At 34.8% G+C, this 10,343-nt stretch overlaps 1 long non-coding RNA gene across 2 annotated transcripts; it reads left to right on the top strand.

Annotated features, from left to right (window-relative positions):
- Positions 1–83: 83 nt before the first annotated feature.
- LOC133789994 (uncharacterized) lies at positions 84–3,609 on the top strand. 2 transcript variants are annotated; one of them, XR_009873836.1, is made up of 3 exons: positions 84–1,016; positions 2,779–2,819; positions 3,414–3,609. It is a non-coding gene; the product is annotated as an uncharacterized LOC133789994 (long non-coding RNA). The 2 variants fall into 2 exon arrangements; XR_009873835.1 differs by lacking the exon at positions 84–1,016 and having other exon boundaries at positions 2,649–2,819.
- Positions 3,610–10,343: the final 6,734 nt, after the last annotated feature.

Here is a 10,343-nt window from a genome sequence, read left to right as displayed (position 1 = left end):
GTAGTGCACCAAAATTTTTTTTTTTGATTATTTAAATTTTGTGCTTTATTTGATTTAAATGTTAAGTGTGATGAATTGTTTTATTTAAGTGTTGTTATTTTATTTAATTGTTTATTTGTTTTATTTGATTGTTTGTTATTTTATTTAATTGTTAGAAATGTTTTGGTTAATTAATTTAATAAGTGATTAATTGTGTAACATGTTATCTTACTATTAGTGTTACATTTTATTTAAGTGTGACAAATGGGGTATTTATGTGAGCTATGGTGGAATGCACTAAGGTGCATGATAGATAGTAATGCACCCTAGTAATTTAGTGTGTGCTAGTGCATGGTAGCATGGTGCACATGTGTAGATTTTCTACACATTTTAGGTTTCCTTATTTTAGATTTAATTGAGTAATTTATTTATAAAAAAAAAAGAAGAAAAGAAAAGGGAAATGAGGAGTGGGCGTGTGACCTAGTGGGAATGGAATATTTCCTTAAAATGGTAAAAAAAATCAAGACTTGAAGACCATGATCATTTGGGGATAGGCATGATCATATCTTATCTCTTTGTATATTTTTGAAATAAAGAAAAATCAAGGAAAATAAGAGAGAAATGGAAACTTACCTTAATATTGTTTGGGGAGACTTTATGAGAGGATTTGTGATAAAGGGGCTAAGAAAGGAGAGAAGAGCCATTGCTCTTGTGTGTGTGTGTGTGGCTGCCGTGACCTAGAGAGAGAGAGAGAGAGAGTGGCGTGTAGAGAGAGAGAGAGAGAGAGAGAGGAAGAAAGAAAGAAAGGAAGAAGGAAGAAGAAAGTGAAGAAGAACCCCCTAGAGTATGTCTTCTTGTTTTCTCTTTTACATAATCTTTTTATTTGATAATATGATTTTGATTGTGTTATTTTCTTGTGTGTGTTTGGGTCTTTCCTTCTCTTCATGGTGGCTTTCCCATAAAAACCCTAGGCTTGAACAAGGGTGTGGAGTTTGTGGTATTGATCTTTTGTGTTCTTGATTCTACAATCAAGAGAGGTAATGGTCTTTTCCTTAGCCTTATATTGTTTTTGGTGGGTTGTATATGAGGTTTTGCTAATGGTGCTAATGGTTGATTTTGGGTAGGATTGATGTATAGGATTTGGATTTTTGTGAGGGCATGATTTGTGTTTAAGGGTTGTGATGTTGATTTTGCTATGCATAAAAAAAAAATTGTTATAATCTATGAACACTTGTAAGGTGATTTCGGCCTAGGTACACCCAAGGGTGTTCTTGATATGTTGTGTGATTTACAATATGTTTGATCCATGTTTTAGGATCTATGATATATGGGTAAGAGAATAAGTGGTAATCTTGATATTTTGATCATGAAATTTTGTTAGATGCATGTTATATTTTGAATGATTAAATTATGAGATGCATGAAAATAATGATAGAAATATGCTAGGTTAAAATAAGGCATATGTGAATATGGTATAAATTTACTATATGCTATTTTTATTGAAAAGGTTTTGTTGGTTTTCATAGAATTGCAACAAATGATTTTAAAAGGATTCATGTGATTATGTTAGTAGAATCATGCATATTATAAGAGCATAATGAGATTATAGGCATGAATGATTTTATGTAATTTTTGAGACAAAGGTTGAGTTTTACAAAGAATTAAGCTTGCTGTTTTTTTTTCAAATAATTGGGTAAAAGTTGATAAAAAGATGAGTTGCATGCATAAATAATGTTCTTGATGAATATGTTAATTTTTATGAAATTAAAAGAGGATTTTAAGTCTCATGTTATGATATTTTACTCAATTAATTTCCTACAGAATTTTTATTGAATTTTGAAAAAAAATGAGTTTATAAAATTGAATATGGTGATTTTAATGATAAAAAAATGGTTGCTGGAATTTTGTAATAAAATGAGAAGTAAGTTTCACTAAAAATGAATTTGATTAATTTTTGGAATAAATTATTTTTCCTAAGTTATGGTAATATTGAAAAATGATATTTTAATGGTATGAATGCATATTTTGATAAATAATGATTTTTCTTTATTTTGATTGAGAAAAATATTTAAACTCTATTTATTTGTGATTTTTGAATAAAATAAATAGTGGCTGAAAGTTTGTTTTAAAAATGTTAACAATTGTTATTAAATTGTCACATATGGGTTTTTACTACTTAGAAACTAAGTCTTAAATAAATTAAATCAAAATGTATTTTTCCACACTTAAAATATATTTTTCACATCATTTTTGTAACACAATAATAAAATATATTTTTCTAAAGAAACATGTTAAAATAGGTATTTTAATTAAATCCAAGCTTGTTGGTTAATTCTTGGTAAATTAATATTTATTTAATGAAAATGTAACATATTTTATTTTGAGCTAAAATAAAATAAATTTATAAAATAAAATAAAGTTTTTGAGAAATTTAATCAACTTAGAAATTTTAAGAAAAATAAAGCATGTAATATGTCTATTGATTTTCAAACAATAAAAGCAAGAAATGTAGAATTATCGTTTTTGAAAAACGTCTTTATTACGCAACGTTCCCACGTATGCATGTTACATGCAAATCAACTTTTACGTCCAAAATCATGATTATTATTCAAATATGTAATTTTTATAAAGCAATCATGTTAGTAAAATGGGTAGAACGGACATTATTCTTTTGGCGATAATTGCATGTTTTAGTGTAACTGTATTCATGAGTGCATGGCCCATGCACACATGAGTTGTATGGAAGGGCAAAATAGTAATTTTATGAACCTAAGAAACGTTATTTTGATTATGATATAGGCTCGTTGAAAAGATTGTGAAATTCTTAGCTTGGACCTGAGGTAAGGAAGTTAGATAGATTTTATGATTTTATGCTATGAATGGTAAGACTGTTATATGAATGAACTGTTATGAAATTATGAATGCCTTAATGTGATGATCTGTTGAATGTGATATGTGTATGGATGTTAGATACATCAAACAGAATGTGATGTTAGATAATCAAACAGATTTCGATGTCATATACATCGTACGAGTTACTAAGGACATTGAGACGTGACTCCTAGGGCGGACGCGCCGAGGTTATTCAAGGACCAGTGATCTCCTGTTTACCTCATAGGGTGACATGGACAACTAGCGTTCCATGCTCATCATGTATGCTGTATGTTGTGATATGATGATATGTCACATTTATGTTATGATATGTTGATATGTCACATTTGTGTTATGATATGTTGATATGTCACATTTATGTTATGATATGTTGATATGTCACATTTATGTTATGTTATGATGAAATGTTACGATTATGTTATGATATACCATAATGTTTTTAGATGAATGTTAGTATTTGGTTGTTTGTTGTTTTTCTTACTTGCTTATTTGCTTGTACTTCCTTACTGGGCTTTTAGCTCACCCCCTTACTTTCCTTCCAGGTAGCAAATAGGATTTCTCTATGGCACGCGTGGTGACGTGAGGAGTTCTTCATCATGGGGTGTATGGCGTGGGGCAATCCTATGGACGATAAAACGATCAACGTAGAACGCCATTTAAATTATGTTTTGTTTTAAGGGACTTTTTCCTAAATTATCAGTGGGACTCTGTTATTTAACTTAATTGGTTTTCTTTGAACTCTGCATAAAAACCTATGTTTTATTTTAAACTTATGGCGCCAACTTGCATGATTTTTAATAAGTCCCCCTGAGACTTTAATAATGGATGGTATTCTTTTATAAGCTATGTTATGCCACTATTTTGTAAGTATTAGTTTAGGGCGTTCTTTACATGGATTTAGCTCATAAATGTCAGAGTTTTTTTTTCCTTTCTCACTTACCAATTTCCATAGTTCCTCGAGAACCAAACGGATCGAGATAAAGAGAGAAAATAAAAAATAAGAGAGAGGAAGTAGTACTGGCCGAAGAGTTATAAGATGATTGTTTTCTCTGGAACATCAGAAACGGGGCTCTACAACGGAACGGAACGGGTGCAGAATCGCGCTTGGGAACAACAATCAAATTGTTAATTTAATCCCACAAGATTTCTAGATATACCTCTTCACATGCATATATATATTGAATCAAAGATATGAATAGAAAAATTACCTCAGGTCCTTCCTTACTGTTATCTGTTTGTATGGAAAAATCCTTGAGATCTCACACCAAGATCATCCAAAATGTTCTTAGCACACAAAGAACGAGTGTGGGCTCGCTATACAAATAATAGGCAAAATCTATTTATCAGATGTTCTCAACACATGAGATTTGATAAAGTTTGGACCTAGGTTTTGTGAAGAACAGTGAGTTTTGTATGTATCACGGTTCTCTTTCCCTGAGAGAGATTTCTAGATATTTTTCTATCCCTGAAAAAGTTAAGTTCTGAAAAAACCGATATCCTATTTTTAATATTTCCTATATATTAAAATAAAATCTTAGTTATTTTAAACAATTTGAAAATAACTAATCAGTTATCAGATTTTTGGTTAAATAATAATATTTTAATCATATTACATATCTCATTATTTATTTAATATTTAAATAAGTAAAATTGTGGAACCAAGAAACTTTCATAGTCTCTTATGTGTATAGCACAGTGACTGTGCACTGTGCTACACGTGTACCACATGCCAGGGATGACATGTGATTTTTCCCAATTTTTATTATTATTTAAATACCAAAAAATCCCCAAAATAAATTAATTCAAAATTAATTATATTTTTGTTAAATTGAATAATTAATTAATTACACATAATTATACAATAATTATACATAATTATACAATAATTATGTTTGATGCATAGAAAAATATTTTACTTATCAAATAAGTCCTTTTGCCCATTTTTGTATTTACCTTTGCCAGTGTTTGTTTGAGCCATTTCGGAGACTATGGACCTATAACATTAAGCTCCAATAAATTGAAACTAGATAATTAAGCTCTTTAATTATAATAGTTAATTTATTAATTCTGATATTTCTCCACTATAAATTCAGAATTGCACTCTTTATGTTATAGATATACTTTTACAGAAATCTTTTCTTAAGTCGTCCATTGATATAACCATCTTACAATAGTTCAACCCTCTAATTAATTAGTTCATAAATTAGAATGGAAGAATTACCATTTTACCTTTCTAATTTACTTCTTATTCCTTAAGTACCATTAATTCAATAGTGAATAATTAATCTATAATCTAATTATAGATTTGAGCTCAAAATCATTCAGTTCCAGAATTAACCCTTAAGGGAACTAATATACGACCCCTTAGGAAAGATTAGATTCCGTATTGTTGATACATGTTCCCAGCCATCCATGATATTAAATCTCCAAAACAAAAGTCATTAGCCTCATTCTTTGAAGAGACCTTAACGAATGAATCAAAAGATTTAATAAACATGAACAGGAGTTCATGAACACTCAGGATTTATGTTGATCTATAAATGATCATCAGTTATTGTTGACGGTAAGAACTCGTCAACGATTAAAGGTTAGAAAACTTTGATTTCTATACTACAGAAAGCTTTGAATCAGATGGAAAGAACTTAAATCAACAGAAGAAAACCAGAGCAACAATGAAACCACGATCATATATTTCCTAAGTATCTTTCATACACTCAGTTTTCCAACCCCTTAACCTGAGGGGTTGGAGCCTATTTATAGGGGGGCTCTATTGGCCCCTGATACAAACAAGTCCCAGGAGACAGGGACGTACGCAGGTACTCTGATAGTGTAGTGGCTCAGGGCGTAGTGGTGTCTACCCTGATAATGCCAGAGTCGTGGCCTAGGACATAGTACTGTCGGCTCTAGCGTATGGTCGGGGGTGTCCAAGTGGTACCACTTCTCTTCGTACAGGTCCATACCGCCACTACTCCTCAGATGCAGATGATAGGGCCGTGCCTCTGTTCTCTCCGCAACCGTACGCCCCGTGTCAGGACACGTGTCCTGTACCCGGTCGTCCTCATCAATCCCCGTTTGATACCCAATGCTGGCTTGGCAATCCCATTAAGTGTCTCTAAGTGCTCTTCATGCCAATGTCAAGGAGGCTTCGGCCTGTATGTGTCATGAGAAGCCAAGGCGTTAGGAGTCGAGGCTGGCCTACGCAGGTCACATGGAGGCGAGGCTGAAGACACAGGCAGCGCAACGTGACCGCACCCTCGCATAGCGAGGTTGCCCCTCTTCCCCCCGGGTGCAGGCGTGGCGAGGCTCGGGGCACGGGCGCCACAACAAGGCCACACCCTCGCACAGCGAGGGTGTCTCGCTTAGCGAGGCTGACCTTCTTCTCCTGAGTGCAGGCGAGGCGAGGCTCGATGCTTGAAGGGACGGGGCGCACGCAGATGGCCTGTCGGGGACCCTCGCATAGTGAGGGTGACATTCGGATTGGCAAGTGGCCGAGGGCCCTCTTAGCCCAATTCCCTCACCATCGTGCGACGTCCTTATCCCCATGTGCTGACAATAAGTAGCTTTCAGGATGTCTCGTAGTATAGAGCTTTACTTGTGAATATAATTCACAAGGGAAAAATTTCCACATTTACACTTCCCCCCGAGTCTATAAGTACACTTTTAAGTGTGTTTGTAGCTCTCTCTATTTCTCTTGCTTGACATGTGTGGCCAACCTTGGGGGACATAGCCTTGGAAAGTTTTCCAACGTCGCTCAAAGAAATACGAGGTGAGGCTTCGAGTTGTGTTTCTTTATAGTGTCCAAAGAAACACAACAACCACCTAACTCTTGGGGGATCCATGAAAATTCCTAAGATTGCATAAGGACCAATCATCCTCAATTGCGGATCCCAAGGTTACCCATACTCTTGATCTCCACCATTCATAGGGAGATAGATCCAATGGCTAGGGAGCCTTGACTTTCCTTATAAATGTTGCGATAATTTTGCTATGCAAGTGCACACAGTCGCAAACTCGTAATAAAATGGTAAAACCAAGTATCGTCCTCAAGGACTGAGTTATCAATTACCAGTCAATTAATTTCTTGTTCTATTTGATGAATTGAAATTCTTGACTTTTGTAAAATACAGCAAAAGAACCAGTAAAGTGCAGAAATAATAATCGACAATTAAATAGAATAATAACTAATAGTAAAACTTTTAATTTAATCACTGAGAAACAATTAGGATATTCAATCTCATCAACTATCCTCCCTATTATTCCCTAATGCAAAGTGTGAATTCTTCTTATTTTTACCTAATTCAATTAACAAGTTGATATAGCAGCCTATAATCATACTATGAATTATAAACTCAACCTAGGTGACAATTTCCTATATTTCTATGGTAAATTGAACCACAAAGGTAGCATTAATTTCCACAACTCAATAATAGTTACACAATTAATTCAGATACTTTCGTTCTAAATTAAAATTTTGTCCAATATAACCATAGCAAAATTAAATCTCACTTCTCAGATTTTGACTTAAAAACATATGAATATGACTAAAGATGGCCAATCAATAATCACTCTATAAGAACAGATTATATGGAATTGAAGAAGATTGAAGAAGAAGGAAATTAAAATTGCATTAGGTCATAACAGAGATTCAAGAGATTCAATTGAACATCCTAAACAGAAAATTAGTTCATAGTCATAGTGCTAATCACAACAGAAATTAAAGATAACATCAAGAAGAAAAGAAAAACATGTAAAAATACTCTAAGCTTGAGCCTTTAAAACCAGAACTCCTCCCTTCGTCTGTACGTACCCTTTTCTTCTCCTTTTTCGTCATTTAAAACCTAGGATTTCAGATTTTAAAGAGGCGGGCCGCGGCTCTACATACACTATGCCGCGGCCCGTATCACAATTTCTGGGCAGAAGATCCTCTGAATGCCGCGGCCCTCTAAAGCCATGCCGCGGCCCGCATCGTCGCTTTCTGGGCAGGGTGCCCATCTATGCCGCGGCTCTATCTAGCCATGCCGCGGCCCGAAGACTTCCTGAAAAACAATGCTTTTGTTTCCCCCCTAGCCGCGGCTTCACTTTGCTCATGTCGTGGCTCTTAAGGGAATTCTCAATTCTTCAAGTTTTCATCCCAAAATTTCACCAACACTTCCAAATTGTGTTGAGAACCATTCTTGATCGAAATATGATGGAAAACTTGGTTATTTCTTCCCTTTCTTTGGCATTTTCTTCCAATGCTCAATTCTTCCTGATATTCACAAAAACAACCAAACAAAGCATAAACCCGCGCTAAATGAAGGAAAAACAAAATAAATGACTACTAAAAACATCACCAAAACATAATAAAAACTAGACTCAACAAACTCCCCCAAACTTAACCTTTACTCGCCCTCGAGTAAAGACCAAGTTAAACTAACAAAAAGAAACAAACACAAACGAACAAGCTAAACCATCATTACCATCTACACTGCCTTGCCAAAACTCATGAAATCTCAATTGCAATATTTATAACTAGAATTTCAGCTCAATTGCCTTAAAATCCAACTTATACAGTTCAATTAGGGAAATCAATAATATATCATGAAAATGACTACAACACTTGGATTCTATCATATATGCTCAACTCATTCCAGACATTTCCACAAACCAACATCTGCAATATGCTTGCATTACTTGACCTTCTCCACTAATGTCAACAACACATGTTTTGAAATCAAAAGGACTTTCACAGGTTATAGTGTTAAGCTTAGGTAAGGGTAGATGAAATTCTCATTTAGGCTTAGTCGTTACCATAAGCATAAAAAAACTTGAAACCCACCAAATTTCTCTTTACCACACCAAAAATCACCCTTTTATACAATTAAAGAGAGAGATTACAACACTTTTCATTATTTTCTTCTTTTCTTTTTGTATCATTTTTGCTTCTTTTTTTTCTTTTTTCTTTTTCTAGACTTATCACCTTTTTTTTTTCAAATCACACTCCCCCAAACTTATTATTTTCTATATATATATGATCAAGGAGTGTGACAAAGTGATATTATATATTTTTTTTTTCAAAGACTTCTCTCTCTCTCTTCTTTTGTACAATCATACTATATTCCAATCATACCAATTCCTTACTATTTTTCCTTCTTCTTTCCCACAAATTATATGCTTATGATAACAAAAGGAAAGGAAAACACAGATAAAGAAGTGAAGAAATTTAGGCACAAGTAGTATGATCAAGAACAAAAACCAAGTTTAAGGCTCAAAAAGGGTAACTAAGGATAATTAACTCAAGGTCGGCTTGAAAGGCACAATCGATCCAATAAAATTGCCTAAATCACTTTTCTAAACACATGTCATCAAGAATTTCGCCTCAAAAGCCAAATAATGCAAGTTCTATTAGATTCAAATTGTCATTCCACCAACCCTAGTCAAACACATATAATACAATCCAAAATGTTGTCTTTTCAAAACATATTAAAAATTTCCCACAAAACTTTCTAAATTCAACTCTAAAACAATTGAACCAAGCACACAGTTGAATTCAATTTCCTTTTCATGAGCAAAGACAAAGCAACTACAGACAAGAATGATGGTTTAACATTTACACTAACCACAGAAAATAACACAACAGACTAAAGAAACTAAACTAAACAACGCAAAAAAAACAAAAATAAAACAAAATAAGCTCCCCCCCAAACTTAAGATGCACATTGTCCCCAATGTGATAAAGAAAAGAACAAGGGAAGAGAACTTACCTGACGCCACATCAGTATGGCGGTGGAGGTGGTGGAGGTGGCCACTGATATGGAGTGTACTGTGGCGGTGGAGTGAAATAATTCTCATTAGCTGAACTCATAGTCCACCTCGTGACCAAAGTATTCAACTCCTCAATGTGAGCCCGCCCATATTCATTTTGTTGCACCATAAAGTCATTATAGTGCTGATTTTGCGCCTGCTGCGATTGGATTAAATACTGATATTGTTGAATAATGTAATCCAATCGAGCATGCGTACGCTGCGTGTGCTCATCAATCGGTCCTCCAATTGCCAAATTTTCAGGTGGGTTGCTGGGACCTGCTTCTTCTACTTCCTCCTCCTCAGCTTGATCAGGGTCCCCTGTTTCATCAGCCCGGCTGCGCTTATTTGGCTGAGTAGAGGCAGGCTGCGTAAGAGAGGCTGGAGGGAAGGCCGTAAACAAGGTCTGATTGATTGCCCCCATTGGCCTCCTGGTTAGATCGGTGGGAAAGGTTGGTACCTCATAAGTGTTGCATAAAGTCGAGAGGAAGGTACCATGGGCGACACCAGCTGTAGTGTTGAATCTACTGATGTTGCGAATGCTATAGCGAATAATGCGGCCCACATCGACCTTCTTTTGGGTCATGATAGCATACACTAACAAACAACGCTCTCGATCAACAGAAGACAGATGAGACGTCGGCAGTAAACGTGCACTCACAAAATAAACCCACGCCTTCGCAACTGGG

This window comes from Humulus lupulus, chromosome 7, assembly GCF_963169125.1.
Source record: "Humulus lupulus chromosome 7, drHumLupu1.1, whole genome shotgun sequence".
Lineage (NCBI taxonomy): Eukaryota > Viridiplantae > Streptophyta > Magnoliopsida > Rosales > Cannabaceae > Humulus > Humulus lupulus.
The sequence above is the reverse complement of the archived record's forward strand: the minus strand, read 5'-3'. Positions and strand labels throughout refer to the sequence as shown.